Source organism: Chelonia mydas, chromosome 8 (genome assembly GCF_015237465.2).
Source record: "Chelonia mydas isolate rCheMyd1 chromosome 8, rCheMyd1.pri.v2, whole genome shotgun sequence".
In the NCBI taxonomy this organism is placed as follows: Eukaryota; Metazoa; Chordata; order Testudines; family Cheloniidae; genus Chelonia; species Chelonia mydas.
This window is the reverse complement of record NC_057854.1, coordinates 55,577,335-55,594,953: the sequence shown is the minus strand read 5'-3', so window position 1 is coordinate 55,594,953 and position 17,619 is coordinate 55,577,335.

Sequence of the window (17,619 nt, the reverse complement as noted above, 5' to 3'; positions counted from 1 at the left end):
TAGGGGGAAATAAATTATAAATAAAGCTGTGCATGTACTATTTCACAATCATTTTCAGGCAAAAGTTTGTGACACAGAGTATATGCATACATGAGTGTATTTACCTCTATTAAGGAAAGGTTACATTTGTGGCTTTGACAGCCATCAAAATTGCTATATGAAAAGATAGTCCAAGTGCAAATCATGGCTATGAATATAGTGTAAACACACTAAAGTGGTATTATAATTGTACCCAGATACTGCAGTAATGGAAACACGATAGATTCAGAAATATAATCTCAGATAATCTAAATAGCTCAAACTTCCCAATACTAAAAAAGGATAATGTTTCAAGCCTATGTGGCCAAAAAGCAAGTCTTTGAGTCTGGATATACTATAAATATGCTAAAGTGATATCTATATAACTGGAAAAGGCTCTCTCAGTCTATTTATCAAACGTCCTTTACTAAACAGGAGATTGAGTGGCTAAAGGGTCTTTGTCAAGGTATGAAGAATGAAGATCTCAGCTATCTCTCAAAAACTAAACTTCTCAAAATGGACACCAAAGTCGATTGACAAACCATAGAAATGAAGGACCTCAAGAGATCATCTAATCCATTCCCCATCCTCCCCTGCCCCCCCCCCCCCCCCACATCCGCACAAGGATACATACGCACACACAGGATTGAGTATACCTAGGCCATCCACAACAGGTATTTATATAATCTGTTCTTAAACTCTCCAGTGAAGGGCATTCCACAACTTTCCTAAGTAACCTTTTCCAGTACTTAACTATCCTTTATAGTTCAAAAGTTTTCCCTAATATCTAACTAAATCTCCTTTGCTGCATACTAAGCTGGTTGGTTCTTGTCCTGCCCATGGTGGTCATGGAGAACAAGTGGACCTCTTTCTAACAACCTTTTCCATATTTGAAGACTTAGCATGTGCCCCCTCAGCCTTCTTTTCTCTAGAGTAAATATGCCCGATTCTTTCAACCTCATATGTCATGTTTTCCAAACCTCTTATTTTTGTTGCTCTCCTGGATTCTCTCCAGTTTGTTCATATCTTTCTTAAAGTGTGGTGCCCAAAACTGGACAGAGTACACCAGCTGAGGCCTCACCAGTACAGAGTAGAGCAGAACAGTCACCTCCCATGCCTGAAGTATGGCACTCCTGTTAGTACAGTCAGAATATTTTGTCTTTTTTGCAACAGCATCACATTGTTGACTCGTATTTAATTTCCAATCCACTGTAACCCCCCACATCCTTTTCTGCAGTTCTCTTTCCTAGCCAGTTATTCCCCATTTTGTATTTGTGCAGTTGATTTTTCCTTCCTAAGTGTGGTACTTTGCATTTTTTTTTCTTTCTTTTTAATCTCAACCAAAGATTTGTGGTTAGTTTGATTTTCTAGACCCAATCCAAAAACTAGGCCGGTTGAGACTGTGTTAAAGCTTTATCCCAAATGTTTTATTATTTATTTGTATTACCATAGTGCTTACAAGCCCCAGTTATGCTAGATGCTAATCAGGACCCAGTTGTGCTGGGTGCTGTATAAACACAGAAAAAAGGACAGTCCCTACCCCAAAGAGTTTACAATCTAAGTATAAGACAAGAGACAACAGATGGTTAAGGACTGACCAGCCAGGGCATACTAGGAAACAATAAGACCATATTCGTCAGCATGATAGTCAGTATTCTCAGTACATCAGCAGCCTATTGGCTGATCTACACAAGGCAGTTTATGTTGACATAATTATGTCAGTGTCTACAGTACAGCCTTCCTTCCACTGATGTAAGTGCCTAACTACACGACATAATAACTCCACCTTCATGAGAGGCGTAAGGCTTATGTCTGTGTAGTTAGGGCAACCCAGTGTCTGTCTAGAGAACTGGGACCCTTATGTGGGCTGTCTGGTCAATTTCATGGTGCCTGCTGTGAAATTGATGTGAAAGCCTCCACTCCCCTAGAGAGCTGGGCAGCTGGACCTTGCTCCTGGCTGGGAGCCGGGGTGAGGGGGGGGAGGGTTCAGACCCAGATCCCAACTGGGAGCTAGGGTGAGAAGCCGGGACAGCTTAGAACCCTGATCCCAGTTGGGAGCCGGGACAAGAAGTCTGAGGGGTCCCCCTTACACACTCTCTGCCAGGAGCCAGGTAGCCTTGTCAGTTTCATGGCTCAGGGAACAGGTGAGGATGGGAGGGGGACTGAGAAGCCCTGGCCAGATTCCCCCTGCTGCTGGCAGGAAACGTGTGTGTGTTTCCCCACTCCCTGCAGGGAATGGGGAGTGGGGGGAGGCAGCCTGTCAGGAGCCCGGGAGCCTGCAGCTGCCAAGTTCCCGACAGGGAGCTGCCAAAGGAACTGACAGACCAGGCTCTCAGCTCCCCACACTGCCTCTGTTAGATCGGTGGAACCACTCCTGGTGAGGACGTGGACCACCGACCCAAGGAAGGCAGTGTAGACATGCACCACCGCAGTAATATAGGTTGAGTTAGGTTTGTAGTGTAGACATACCCTAAATGTTGTCAAGATTTTTTTAAGTATGATGGGAAAAAGGAACGTTTTAAGGAAGGATTTGAAGGAGAATGATGAAGTGGCTTTGCTGATGTTTCCTGGGATTTTTATCTACTCTCAAGCATGAAGGGCAGCATAGGAAAGGGCACAAAGGTGCTTGTTTGAAAATGTAATAAGTGGAGGATGGAGGCTGATGACGTGGAGCAGGTGTTGACCTTTCAATACTGAACGAGAGATGATAGGTAGGGTGGGGATGGGTCATGAAGGGCCTTGAAAATGAAGACAAGTAGCTTGTGCTTAATGTGATAGAGAAGAGGGATGCCAAGAGGAGGTCACATGGTCAACCTCACAGGCTAGGTAAATGATCTTTGTAGCACTGTTCTGAATGGATATGAGCAGAGCAAGATGGCATTTTTCATGATGTGTGGCTGCATGGGGAAGACTGATCATAGATTACACAGATTCTTTCTGCCAAAAAACTTTTCCACAATTCAAATGAGACTTTGGGGAGCCACATTCTCCATGTGCCAGAGGCTGGGGCATTGAGACTTGGGGAGGCAATGGTGAATGCATAGACGAATATTTTACCAGAGATAGAGTCAAGGCACTGGTATATTTTTGCCAGTGTTGTGATGGTGATTGGTTGATTTGCAGACACAGGATGTGTTGGAGAAAACAGGGAATTTAGGGTCAAGAACATGACACCAAGACTGTAGAGCAACAGTGGGTGAAAATAGGAATTGTGAATTGAGGAAATAGATAGAGATGGTTTCAGGTGCTAAAAGAGACTCTTGTCTTCGACTCATTTACCAGCATTCAATGTGATGACTCATCTGTACCTAGCAAAGGCTACAGTCAGATGCTTGGCAAAATTATAAGATTGATGTCAGGATACGAATAACATTCTGTTCCAGTATTGCTGGGTGGGTTGGTGAGCATGACTGAGCAATACTCAATGGCAACACCCTGGAATTCTTCAAAGGTTCTTTCTGTCTGCTGTTATTCAGCTACATCTATCATTTGGCCAGGAGACGTCACAGCAAGTTTGCAGCTATTGTGACATTGAACTCCCCTCACTATATTTAGACCAGTACATTTCAGAAATGAAATCTATGAAGGTTCCCAGATTAAAAGAAAATTCAGGACAGGTTAGTCATTTCAGCTTTATTGAAAGGCGGCAAAGTAATATGAATTTGTCCTTTCAAATCTTTATAATTTTTGCAAGAATTTTACCATCAGAATGTAGGGCCAACAGTTATTTTGGAGACATTACCTCACTATAAATGGATCAGACCATAATTGCTTTCCATTTACTAAATCGTGTATCATGCACATCTGTTGAAGAGTCCTGTTTGGTCAGTCAAAACAGTTTTGCCATTACATAATCTGCATGGGGGAGACAACAACATAGTCATTTCCCAACTTCCTGACCTTGGAATTGAAACATTGATTGCATTGAGTATTGTACTTTAATCCTCTTACTACTGAGGGAGTTGCAGCCTCCTGAATGAATTTTGTCATTTTGTGTGAGGGGAAATTCTCATATAGTTGAAAGTAATGTTCTTTCTTTGAGATAGCTTAAGCAAACTACACAACCATTATTTTTCTTTGGAGACCATGCAATTTTAGTAGCATTTTGTTTTTGTGGACATACCACAGTAAGAAAAATGTACCCAATGTGGACACATCCAATATTTCTTAAAGTCCAGGTAAGCCTGTGACATATGTTCTATAGAAACGTGTGTGTGTGTGTAAATATATAAAAATGTTGTGATCAGTACATACAGATATGTAAATGCTGGAAAAAATAGTCTATGTATTTATTAATCAAAAGGGATGAACACAAAGGAAGTCAAATTTGTATTTCAGTCTTGGAACTAAAGCTAACCTTATACTTACTTGATGAATCTTCTAAATGCCAAAGATGTCCTAGCACATATATACTGTTATACATTGCTGAAATATCAGCTTAAATCCAGCTTTCCCAGCTGATGTATATTTTACCAGTTTTGAATCAATATCACTAAATCCTGGAAAACTTTGACTACTCCCACTAACAACAAATGTAATTCTGTCAAATAAAAGGAAACAAGAATATTAGCATACCTCTGAAATGCACTGCCTGCCAGATCCTGTCCACCCTGAAGCTGGTGGCTAACTTTCCATTCATTTTTATGAGAACAAGATTAGATCTCGCGTCTTGAGCATAACAGTACCACATATAATGCATATACCATCTGGAGAGAGAACAGATCTGTAAAATCCCACTTTGTCTCTTTTTCTGCTGTGAATGTCGTGTTCTACTCACCCATAACTTTTTGGCTTGAACCCAAAAAAGTAGTTCAGCCTTAAGGTGTTATGGACATTTTCTGTAATTGTACATGTAGTGATGATTTCAGGAATATATAAGATGATTACTTTAAAGCTTTTTACATTGTAACTCTCTGTGTCTGAAGCAATATCAAGGAGCACTGCAAAAATCACTCCATTTTCCATTAACCTGTCCACAGGTCTTTCTGGCAGAGCTACAGGCAACATAAATATGGGCACATTTTTGGATTTCCTCATATGTTCTGATTTACAAACACTATTTTGTATCTTTCATAGTAAAATTAATTTCTGTGGGACCAAACCGTCTATCAAACCAGAGAAAATGGTGGGGGAGGTGCTAACCCAAATACTTTTTACTTAATTCCCAAATGTGTCTGCTGGAAATTATAGTGGATGCTTGACTGACCAAGTGTCATATCAACACTGTTTTTACCAACAGCACTAGCAAAGTAGTATATTTTTATTGTTTGTTTGGACAGATGATGCAAAACCAAGCTGGACAACATGGATTAATGCCCCCTGAGCACATCTGGTAATAGAAGAAATCATTTCCTATTACTCTCAGAATTCGGGTGATGGTGATTGTGATGACTTATTTTGCTACATTTAAAATAGTGCCCGATGCCTTATGGTACAAAGAAAATTATGGTCCCTACCCCAATGCAGTCCAAGAGTCTGATCCAAAGATCATTGAAGTTGATGGATCATTGAAGTTGATGAAGACTTTCTGCTGACTTTCACAATTCCCACTGACATTCTCATCGATGGAGCAGAGCGCACATCCGCCACGTATGCAAGGAGCAGCCCCAGGAAAGAGTGTCCACTGAAGCTCAACATCTTTAGTGCTACAGTCTGGCTCCCCCCGTCTTCTGGGTTGTGGTGCAAATATCAGAATCTAACCCCAAACATTTAGAGCCAAATTCATATTTGGTAAATGCAGATACTCTGACAATGAATTTGGCCAGTAACCTCATTTTATTTCCTAAACCTGGATAGGTCTCTCTAAAGAATCTAAATGAATGAACCTTCACACAGATAAAAATGGGCCAAACTCCTTTTCATAGCAGATATGGTGTGAGCCCTATTTTCTGAATGAAGTTGTCCCCGGTATGCTATGAAAAGGTGGTGTCATTTATAGGCATTCAGATACCATGGTGATGTGTGATGTTCTGTAGAACATACACAGATATCTCTTTTGTCTCTCTCTCTTTAGATATATATCAATCATACATCATGGTATCCAAATACTGTGTGTGGAGATATATATATAGTGTTAAGACAGTTAGTTATAGTTCACATTTGGATAGGTGTGGCTCTATAAATCTATTATGCACTATAATACTGTATCTGGTGTCCTCTGATGCCTTACCTAGTTCACACCCATAGTTCATCTTGTTTGAGATGTTGCTAACTCTTGAAGGGAAGTGTTCCTATGAACTGGTGTTTCTATGAACTGAGCTATCCAGTGTCCTCTGCTTTCTTCAGATCACATGTCTACATATTCAAACATGAGGCTGGAGAGAATGGATATCTGGAAATCAAAAATGGGAGCAGCTGTTATTTGCTAGTATATGACGAAAATATTGTGGCTGACTGGCTGAGCCAGCTGCAGCCCAAGTTCCTTATACCAACCCAGAATTTTCGCTGTGGCATCATTTGTTTTTATCATTTGCTCTGTTCTGCCCGCCCCTTCTATATGTTTGTTGCACTCAACAACATATAAGGGTTTATTTCTAGGTGTGTCCTGCCAGGAAGCATCAACAGTGCTCTCGTAGTGGATAGTTGTCGCTTTTGTCTGTATATTTCAACCAATGTTTCCTCACGTCTGAGGGCATTTATTTCCCCTTACTTTTTGGCAACAAGATTTTGGAGTAGCCATTCCTGTTTGAGTAGCACAACCTTCACCTCTATCTAAACAATACAGAGGCCTAAACAAAGTGATTTCTAACAGTAATCATACAAAAAGAAAAGGAGTACTTGTGGCACCTTAGAGACTAACAAATTTATTTGAGCATAAGCTTTCGTGAGCTACAGCTCACTTTATCAGATGCATTCAGTGGAAAATACAGTGGGGAGATTTATATACACAGAGAACATGAAACAATGGGTGTTACCATACATACTGTAACGAGAATGATCAGGTAAGGTGAGCTATTACCAGCAGGAGAGTGGGGGGAATCAAGGTGGGCCATTTCCAGCAGTTGACAAGAACGTCTGAGGAACAGTGGGCGGGGAATAAATATGGGGAAATAGTTTTACTTTGTGTAATGACCCATCCACTCCCTGTCTTTATTCAAGCCTAAGTTAATTGTGTCCAGTTTGCAAATTAATTCCATTTCAGCAGTCTCTCATTGGAGTCTGTTTTTGAAGTTTTTTTGTTGAAGAATTGCCACTTTTAGGTCTGTAATCAAGTGACCAAAAAGATTGAAGTGTTCTCCGACTGGTTTTTGAACGTTATAATTCTTGACGTCTGATTTGTGTCCATTTATTCTTTTACATAGAGACTGTAATCATACAGAGTCTATAATAAATGATAATGAATGGAAGCCTTCCAGAAGCAGGGAGGGACCGGACTTTATTTAAAATTGGGCCTGACTTTATTTTTTTTTGTCTCTTGAACTGTGGGCCAGCCAGGGATCTGTTTTTTCCTGATATGCCCTCTAAGTGACAGTTTTTGACCGTATAGTCTATTTGTGCATGCACAGTTTACACATTATCAATTGTGAGCACAAATGGAGATTACTTATGTAAACTGCACTTGCAAGTACATAAAAGGTTGTTACAAGAAGGAGAGATAAAAATTGTTCTTCTTAACCTCTGAGGATAGGACAAGAAGCAGTGGGCTTAAATTGCAGCAAGGGCGGTTTAGGTTGGACATTAGGAAAAATTTCCTATCAGAGTGGTTAAGCACTGGAATAAATTGCCTAGGGAGGTTGTGGAATCTCCATCATTGGGGATTTTTAAGAGCAGGTTGGACAAACACCTGTCACGGATGGTCTAGATAATACTTAGTCCTGCCCTGAGGGCAGGGGGCTGGACTAGATGACCTCTTGAGGTCCCTTCCAGGTCTATGATTCTATGAAGTAACTGAAAGATCTGAATCCTTACTGTAAGGATAGAATAAAGTGCTGCTAGAGGGGGGACAAATGTTTTAAAAAGCACAGTACCGTATTCCTATGCACAAAAGAAAGTGTAAGAATTTATAGCCTGAAACAAATTTAGTGAGTAGCACAAAACACAAAATTTTGCCATAACTACACGTGGGCCAGCCCTGTGCACACTTCTGTGAAGTGCTGTATGCTACTATAGGGAAGAGTTTGAGTGACAGAAGTTCATAGAACTAGTATTTCAAAATGTAGCATAAACCCTCAGCTTTCCAAATTTTGATATACTATGTTCAGCATTTGCAAGTAGGAGGGGTGTGTGTGTGTGTGTGTGTGTGTGTGTGTGTGTGTGTGTGTGTGTGTAACTTTTACAGTGTAATAATGGGCTATGCAATTTATGTTATTAGTAAAAAAAACTGTAATAATTTTTGGAATTATCCTGTCCTAAATTCATAAATTAGCCATTACCTATTATTTTTAATGGATCTTTTTTGGCTAAATAATTTGGAGGTTCTTATGGGAGAACCACAAGAGAGCACATTTGCTGTTACAGTGTAAGATGAACCCAGATAGCAAACTTTTTCTCAGGTGTAAAAATTCTAGAGCTGAACTAATCCAGAGAGTAATCCAGGCCAGTGGAGTTGCACTGCATATGAATTTTTTAAATCCTTAGTGACTGGAAGCTGTCGCTATCTCATTATTATTTATTATTTGTACTATTGAAGCATCTAGGAGCCCTAGTTATGGACCTGGACCCCATTGTGCTAGGCACTGTACAAACACACAACAAAAAAGACGATCACCAAGAGCCTGGATGAGAGTTTCATCTGTGTGGATGGATAGGAAAGGCCGTATCTTAGATGAATCTGCAAGATTTAAATGTAGCCTGGATGTGAGGACCCAGAGACAGGTCAGAGTTGGAGATGGCACCCAGGTTACAAGCCGGACTGATAGTCAGGATGGAGGGTGGTGTCCACAGTGACTGAGAAAGAAGGTAGTGGGGTGGCTTGGAGGAGATGGTTAAGAGCTCTGTTTTAGCTATGTTGAGCTTGAGCTCATGGTTAGACATCCGCAAGTTGATGCCGGAGAGGCAGGCTAAGATTTAGTTTGGACAGAAGGAGACTGATTGCTGTTTGTTCTTCTCACATCAGTTCCCAGTTGACAGGTACCCTTGTCAAAACACTACCAACTACTGCAATGGGCATTAATCGATAACCTTGTTGGCAGAAATAGAAATATGGAGTGTTAAAGTATGTGTGTTTGTATTACTGAAAGGTTGGAAATGATTCTTCTTTCACCAGGAAGTGAATCAGAGTGCTAACAGAAGACTGGTTTTAAAAAAAAGTGTGTGTGTGTGTCTACTGGGGAACTGGTAAGTGGAGCTGTGCAGAGGATGGAAGTTCTGCTTCATGCAGTGGTGCAAGTAATATTAAATACTTACTTGTATGGGGGCCTGGCTCCGGGCCTCTGGAGGGGGCGGGGCTGGGGGTAAGCTTCCCCCAGCCAGACGATCCACGCTGCCTGGCCTGCGCTGCCCGGGGCTCCGGTGGTGATTTAAAAGGGCCTGGGGCTCCTGGCCACTGCTGCGGTAGTGGCGGCTGGGAGCCCCAGGCCCTTTTAAATCACTGGTCCTGTGGCAGCTGCGCCTTGTGCCCCCCAACCCCCACAGCTGGAACAAAACTGTAAACGTGGATAGTCACCATGAATATTCCAAAAATATTTTCATTTTAGATAGATGAACAATTTTGCTCTTTTTAAATACATATAGTGGAATACAACCCAAAGATTGCCAAATGAAAAGTCATTTCAAACTGGACAATGGAAACATTTTATTTTGAAAATGTCAAAATGGAATGTCTTGGGATTGTTGGAACATTTTTTTCCTGGTTTTTCTCCAAATGAAATTTCAGCAAAACGGACACAATTTCATGAAACATTTTGACATCAGCAGAACTACCTTCTCCAGTGGCAAATGGTTCCATCAACATTTTTCAAACAACTCCACTGATGTCACTTAACGATGTTTTCAGTAACATATGTTGCTGGAGACTGTCTGCCCCTGTAACTCCACCTACCGCATCCCTGCTGCCCCTTTTGCCTCCCATGTGGATATGACTGTGTGGTTCCAAGAAATCCCTGACAGGTCAAGAGAGGAGTAGTTCATTCAGTCTGTAGTTTGCCTCTCCTCCTACAAATCCAACTTTTCAATTGGGTTGGTTTCTTTTGATTTCTTCTTCTCCAGATGCCAAAATAAATAATGTTGTCATGGTTAAAGGGCTAGCCCTCTGTCTTCTCTCTGGTTCTCCTAGTGCACCTGTTCAGGTCAGAGGTATCCTGCTTTTTACCTCTCCTGGGGTGGAGTTCTGTGATTCTCCCACTCAGAGACCAGGCCCTGGGCTACACTACCCTGTATATCGACCATGCTTACCCTGCAGGTCCAACTGGGTTTGGCACCTGCTGTTCTTCTGTTCAGGAGTCTGACCAGTGGCATACGGTGACCAGACAACCTTCTTAAGACAAGTATTATTTGGTTTTAGCAGTAGCAATAAAACATTCAGAGAGAGAAAATTTTAAAATGGCAGTCTATACACATCTCTTATATAAAGCCCTGCCTTCTCATGATGGTGACCTAAACAGGCCTAGCTTCTTCCAATATCCAAGTGGGTCTCTGTGTCCATCTTGTTCCCACCCCAAACAACTGTCCTGGAGAACTTCACCCTTTTGTCCTTTTATAAGCTGCTGCCATTCTTTTGATCTTTTGGTTCCCAGACTTTGGCCCTGTGTGGCCATACCAGTTTGTAAGTTGCAGGGGGAACCAGGAGGGTAGACTCTTCAAAGCTAATAGTTCGGACATTGTCTCTTAACAACCCTTAAATGATTAGCAAGGGGTAGCTTGTCTTGACCCATTATTTCTATTCATGCTTGGTTTTCCCCCATGCTTGGTTTGGGAACCACTGTTCTAGACTGAACACTGAGTCCAATTGGGTAGATAGAAAGATTAACCTAAATAATCTATACAGAAGCCCCTGGAACCCCATAAGATTGGGTCCCTAATCCATGAACTATTGCAACTCATTTACAAAACTTTTCTTAAAGTTACATAAATATATTGTCTCATACGATAGAATTAGAATTTATAATCCCTATTCCATGATGAGATATCTTTGAGTGATAATGTATCTTAAATAAAACTATCTTTAGATAGGTTTTTTCCTCAAAAAGCATTCTATCAAAAAAAATCATTGATTTTTTTTATCCACCCTGTGTTTGACTATCACAGCCGCAATATCTTGATTGGTTTAAGAGGCAGTATGGCAAGTGACCTTCTTTTGAGCCTCTGCCTGAATGACTACGCCCATCAGGGAACGGGTGGTATTGCCACGTAACTTGTCTCAGTGCTGCATGTCCTGTCCTGAGCTGTACGTAATTGGAGGGTGGACACTCAGATTCCAGCCACATGAGATAATCACATATTTTGAGTTTCGTCATTTTAATAGTTTTATTTGAGGTGCCTTTGAAATTCAGCTGCCAGTACTAGAAATGCATCTGAGCTGAAGAGATACTAGACCTCCCATTTGAACTAATAGACCTGACATATCTACAACACTGATTTAAGAACGGCCATCACTTTCGTCTCATTCTGCTCAGTTATTACTTGCATTCTGCTATTACTTACTGCAGCATTGTATGTCTGAATCTCAATTGACAGGGCTGCTTTATAGGTCAGGCCCTAATCCTTCTGACTGCGGCTATCCATCCTCTCTAATGTGCACTGATGATTTATTCTTCTGATGATAGCACCTAGGGGCTAGGCACTGCAGAAACACATAGTGAGATAGAGTTCCCATCCCAAAGGATTTAGAAGTCTATTAGGTCAAATCTTCAGTTGGTGTGAATTGGCATAACTCCATTAAATTCAACAAGCTGGTTAACTGGGTCCTCCATCTTCAGCAAATGTTATTACTCTGTTACAGCCGGAGCCTTTATTATCTCTTATGTGGATATTGCCTTGAGGCAGGGATCATCAGAGATTTCATCCTTCCTGAGCCCCCTTCTGGGGGTTTTTCCACTGGTGGCCTGATCCAGGCCTAGAAGTGTGATTAGATCCAAAAGGGCAGAACAAATAATATGTAGGGATCCCTTCACCCACCACTAAAATGCAGCCACATCTGAAATGACACTGCAAGTGTTTGACAGAGAACAGTGAAGATTAGCATACCCCACTGCAACTTGAGACCATTACTCCTTGTTCTGTCATCTGCTACCACTGAGAACAGTCTAGATCCATCATCTTTGGAACCCCCTTTCAGGTAGCTGAAAGCAGCTATCAAATCCCCCCTCAGTCTTCTCTTCCGCAGACTAAACAATCCCAGTTCCCTCCTCAGCCCCTCCTCATAAGTCATGTATTCCAGTCCCCTAATCATTTTTGTTGTCCTCTGCTGGACGTTTTCCAATTTTTCGACATCCTTCTTGTAGTGTGAGGCCAAAAACTGGACACAGTACTCCAGATGAGGCCTCACCAATGTCGAATAGAGGGGAACGATCACGTCCCTCAATCTGCTGGCAATGCCCCTACTTATACATCCCAAAATGCCATTGGCCTTCTTGACAACAAGGGCACACTGTTGACTCATATCCAGCTTCTTGTCCACGGTAACCCCTAGGTCCTTTTCTGCAGAACTGCTGCCTAGCCATTCGGTCCCTAGTCTGTAGCGGAGCATGGGATTCTTCCGTCCTAAGTGCAGGACTCTGCACTTGTCCTTGTTGAACCTCATCAGATTTCTTTTGGCCCAATCCTCTAATTTGTCTAGGGCCCTCTGTATCATATCCCTACCCTCCAACGTATTTACCTCTCCTCCCAGTTTAGTGTCATCTGCAAACTTGCTGAGGGTGCAATCCACACCATCCTCCAGATCATTTATGAAGATATTGAACAAAACCAGCCCCAGGACCGACCCTTGGGGCACTCCACTTGATGCCAGCTGCCAACTAGACATGGAGCCATTGATCACTACCCTTTGAGCCCGACAATCTAGCCAGCTTTCTATCCAGCTTATCGTCCATTCATCCAGCCCATATTTCTTTAACTTACTGGCAAGAATACTGTGGGAGACCGTATCAAAAGCTTTGCTAAAGTCAAGGAACAACATGTCCACTGCTTTCCCCTCATCCACAGAGCCAGTTATCTCATCATAGAAGGCAATTAGATTAGTCAGGCATGACTTGCCCTTGGTGAATCCATGCTGACTGTTCCTGATCACTTTCTTCTCCTCTAAAGGCTTCAGAATCGATTCCTTGAGGACCTGCTTCATGATTTTTCCGGGGACTGAGATGAGGCTGACTTGCCTGTAGTTCCCAGGATCCTCCTCCTTCCCTTCTTTAGAGATGGGCACTACCTTAGCCTTTTTCCAGTCGTCCGGGACCTCCCCCGATCGCCATGAGTTTTCAAAGATAATGGCCAATGGCTCTGCAATCACATCCGCCAACTCCTTTAGCACTCTCGGATGCAGCACATCCGGCCCCATGGACTTGTGCTCGTCCAGCTTTTCTAAATAGTCCTGAACCACTTCTTTCTTCACAGAGGGCTGGTCACCTCCTCCCTATGCTGTGCTGCCCAGTGCAGCAGTCTGGGAGCTGACCTTGTTCGTGAAGACAGAGGCAAAAAAAGCATTGAGTACATTAGCTTTTTCCACATCCTCTGTCACTAGGTTGCCTCCCTCATTCAGTAAGGGGCCCACACTTTCCTTGACTTTCTTCTTGTTGCTAACATATCTGAAGAAACCCTTCTTGTTACTCTTAACATCTGTTGCTAGCTGCAACTCCTGATTTGGCCTTTCTGATTTCACTCCTGCATGCCCGAGCAAAATTTTTATACTCTTGCCTGGTCATTTGTCCAATCTTCCACTTCTTGTAAGCTGCTTTTTTGTGTTTAAGATCAGCAAGGATTTCACTGTTAAGCCAAGCTGGTCGCCTGCCATATTTACTATTCTTTCTACACATCGGGATGGTTTGTTCCTGCAACCTCAATAAGGATTCTTTCAAATACAGTCAGCTCTCCTGGACTCCTTTCCCCCTCATGTTATTCTCTTAGGGGATCCTGCCTATCAGTTCCCTGAGGTTGTCAAATTCTGCTTTTCTGAAGTCTAGGGTCCGTATTCTGCTGCTCTCCTTTCTTTCCTGTGTCAGGATCTTGAACTCGACCATTTCATGGTCACTGCCTCCCAGGTTCCCATCCCCTGTTGCTTCCCCTACTAATTCTTCCCAGTTTTTGAGCAGCAGGTCAAGAAGAGCTCTGCCCCTAGTTGGTTCCTCCAGCACTTGCACCAGGAAATTGTCCCCTATGCTTTCCAAAAACTTCCCGGATTGTCTGTGCACTGCTGTATTGCTCTCCCAGCAGATATCAGGGTGATTGAAGTCTCCCATAAGAACCAGAGCCTGCGATCTAGTAACTTCCTTTAGTTGCCGGAAGAAAGCCTCGTCCACCTCATCCCCCTGATCCGGTGGTCTATAGCAGACTCCCACCACGACATCACCCTTGTTGCTCACACTTCTAAACTTAATCCAGAGACACTCAGGTTTTTCTGCAGTTTCATACTGGAGCTCTGAGCAGTCATACTGCTCTCTTACATACAATGCAACTCCCCCACTTTTTCTGCCCTGCCTGTCCTTCCTGAACAGTTTATATCCATCCATCACAGTGCTCCAGTCACGTGAGTTATCCCACCAAGCCTCTGTTATTCCAATCACATCATAATTCCTTGACTTTGCCAGGACTTCCAGTTCTCCCTGCCTGTTTCCCAGGCTAATTGCCTGCGTTAGAGTTTACTTAGGCATCAGGTTTAAAATCCCTGCTCTTTCCAAATGTGCCACTGAATCTTAATAACCAATGGTGGTCAGGACTTCCACATTATGTCCTTCCTCTAGGTTCCCTGACATTATGCCTGAGGCCTCGATTCAGTACTGATGCTCAAGGAGGAGTGCTACTTACTGAATCAGCATGGCTTCCTGCAGCTCCAGATGTTCCTTCTATTTCACTATGAAAGTACAGACCCAGCCACACTCAGCATGGGAGATCTCGCCTGGTTACAACACAAGGTGGATAGGGCAGTCTGCTGAAGCACTATTCTAAATTCCAACCAAGAGGGGGCACTAAAGCACATGCACGCAGGAATTCAATAACAGTGCAAAGCACTGATTGATTGCTAATAAAGTTGCATATTAGGGAGGAATCTAACGCACTGCTGCAGCCAAAATGCCACATTTTGGAATTCAATTTCTTCTAGATTATAGGAGGCAAGGATGTTTTGTGGGAGAGGGAATGTATTAAGTAAAATGGACAGCGTAATGTCCTAATAAAAGCTCAACTTCACCATCTTATTCTTTTAGAATAAACGGGGCATAGATGAGACAGAACACAGCTATCTTTGCAGAACAGTAAAAAGATCCTGGAATAAAGAATACTGTGATGGAATTATAGTTTAAAAGCTAGCTGATGCTTTGAGAGAGAAGGTAGCCAATACCACAAAGAAGGCACAATATCTCAGCCCAAATAAAAATGTAGTCTATCATGAAGTCTATTTTAGTTACATAAAGGTCAAACAAAGAAACCGTATATTTCACCTAATATCTAGAAACAGTAACAGCTGAGCATTCACTATCGGAGATGTACAGAGCTGATATCAAATATGAATTCATGCTATGATGGATAATCTTGATGTGGAACTGAGCTTCAGGAGATTCATGAGAGCAGATGCATGCAGTTAACTCGAAAAGCCACAGGATGTCATACTCAAACTACCAAAATCTATAGGCTCCTCTCTTGACGGTGTGGCATACCGTTCACATGCGTTGCTACAGTTTTCCCAGAAATATTTAGAATATTCTGTATTTGAGTATTTTAATCTGCGTCTGATGTGTTTTTAATAATCACCAATCTCCTTCAGAACTTTGCAACTGTTACCGCAGAGTAAATATTTTAGGAATGCTGTGAATACTGTGTGTGCCCAGTGGCAGAGGGGCAGCCGTAATACAGACAGCAGTTGTGTGCATTCTGCTCTATTCAGCTACTCCAGCAGTTAGTTACCCCATGTGTGAGTGAATGACAGCTGGCACATATAAAGTTGTTTGTTTTTCTTTTTTTAAATGTAAGCAGAGTCAGGATGAGCTCCACCCTGACGTCTGGTGGTGAAGTGTGGCACGTTGTGGAAAAGAACTTCAGGGGCCGATCTCATTTGCATAGGCACACCCACCCCGCCTAGAATGAGGCCATAACTGCCCAAATGGTCACTTTGGCTGTTGTGGGATCCCCAGGGACTCACCATCAACTAAGTAGCACTCGTTAGGCAAGGGACATGGGTTCCAAAACTCTGTGAATTGAGAGAGGCTTGAGACAGGTATTAGTACCTGGTGGTGTGGGCCCCTTTGTGAGGGCCTGAAACACCAATTGCACCTCTGTCTCTCTCCACTGTGGAATGTCAGAGCTAATTTTGGGTCTATTAAGAGTCTTGCTACAGGTACTGTGCTGAATTCACTTTGGCCTTATGGTGCACCAGCACTAAGGCTCCCACTGGTATGAGCTGGAATCACTGAGAGCTGGAATCACTGAGCACTGTGTCAAGTAGTGGGGAGCCGGAAGATCTAGAGTGCAGTGGTGCTGTTCGTGGATAGGCTGGTGGAGTGTTCGTGAGACGGCGAGGTGAGCTGTGCAGAGCGGAGCCGTTCGTGAGACGGCGAGGCGAGCTGAGCAGAGCTGTTCGTGAGACGGCGGAGTGGAGTGTTCGTGAGACGGCGAGCTGTGCAGAGCGGAGCCGGTCGTGGTGGAGCGGAGCCGGTCGTGAGACAGCGGAGCAGAGCAGAGCAGAGCCCTGTGGGGCAGTCAGCTTCAGGACACGTAAGGTGCCCCTTACCTCTTTCCCCCACTGACAGGCACATTTTAGCCAGACTGGGGAGTAACACTATGCAGATGAACTTTTGAACTCTGGGGCTGGACTTTTTGGACTTTTGGTGATTTGTGGATTGCTGGACTCAAGAGACGTTTGGGTTCTGGGACTCAAGAACCCGAGGGAAAGGATGTGGCCCAATTTGCTGGGGTGGGTCTTTGCTCATGGTTTGGTTAATGAACACTAGTTGTGGTGTTTCCCCAATTTAATGCTGATGTCGTTTACCTCATGTTATTAAAGATTCTCTGCTACACCGAGACTCTGTGCTTGCGAGAGGGGAAGTATTGCCTCTTTGAGGCACCCAAGAGGTGTGTAAGATTTTCCCAGGTCACTGGGTGGGGGCTCGAGCCAGTTTTGCATTTGCTTTGATGAGCGGGAACCCCTGTGTACTGAACCCGGCCCTTGCTGCTATCAACTTGGCCTGGCAGAAGGGTTACATAAATATAAACATTCAATCTGGTATAAGCAAAACACTGATCTACATGGCTAATGTTTAGAATGATTTGAAAATATTTAGATGTAGAAAAATTATTTTAAATGCAGTAGGACCACCGGGGGGGGGGGATGTTTATATCATCTAGTCCAGGGGTGTGGCACTTAATGATAGTTGCTGAGTCAGGGAATAAATTTAGGATTAAATACACTTCTTAGTCCACAGTGGCTCTCCCACTGATGTAAATGGCAGATTGGCATCAGTTGTAGAATCAGGGCCTTTATGTACCAATGGAACTGTTAGTTGATTTGTTTAGTACCTTATT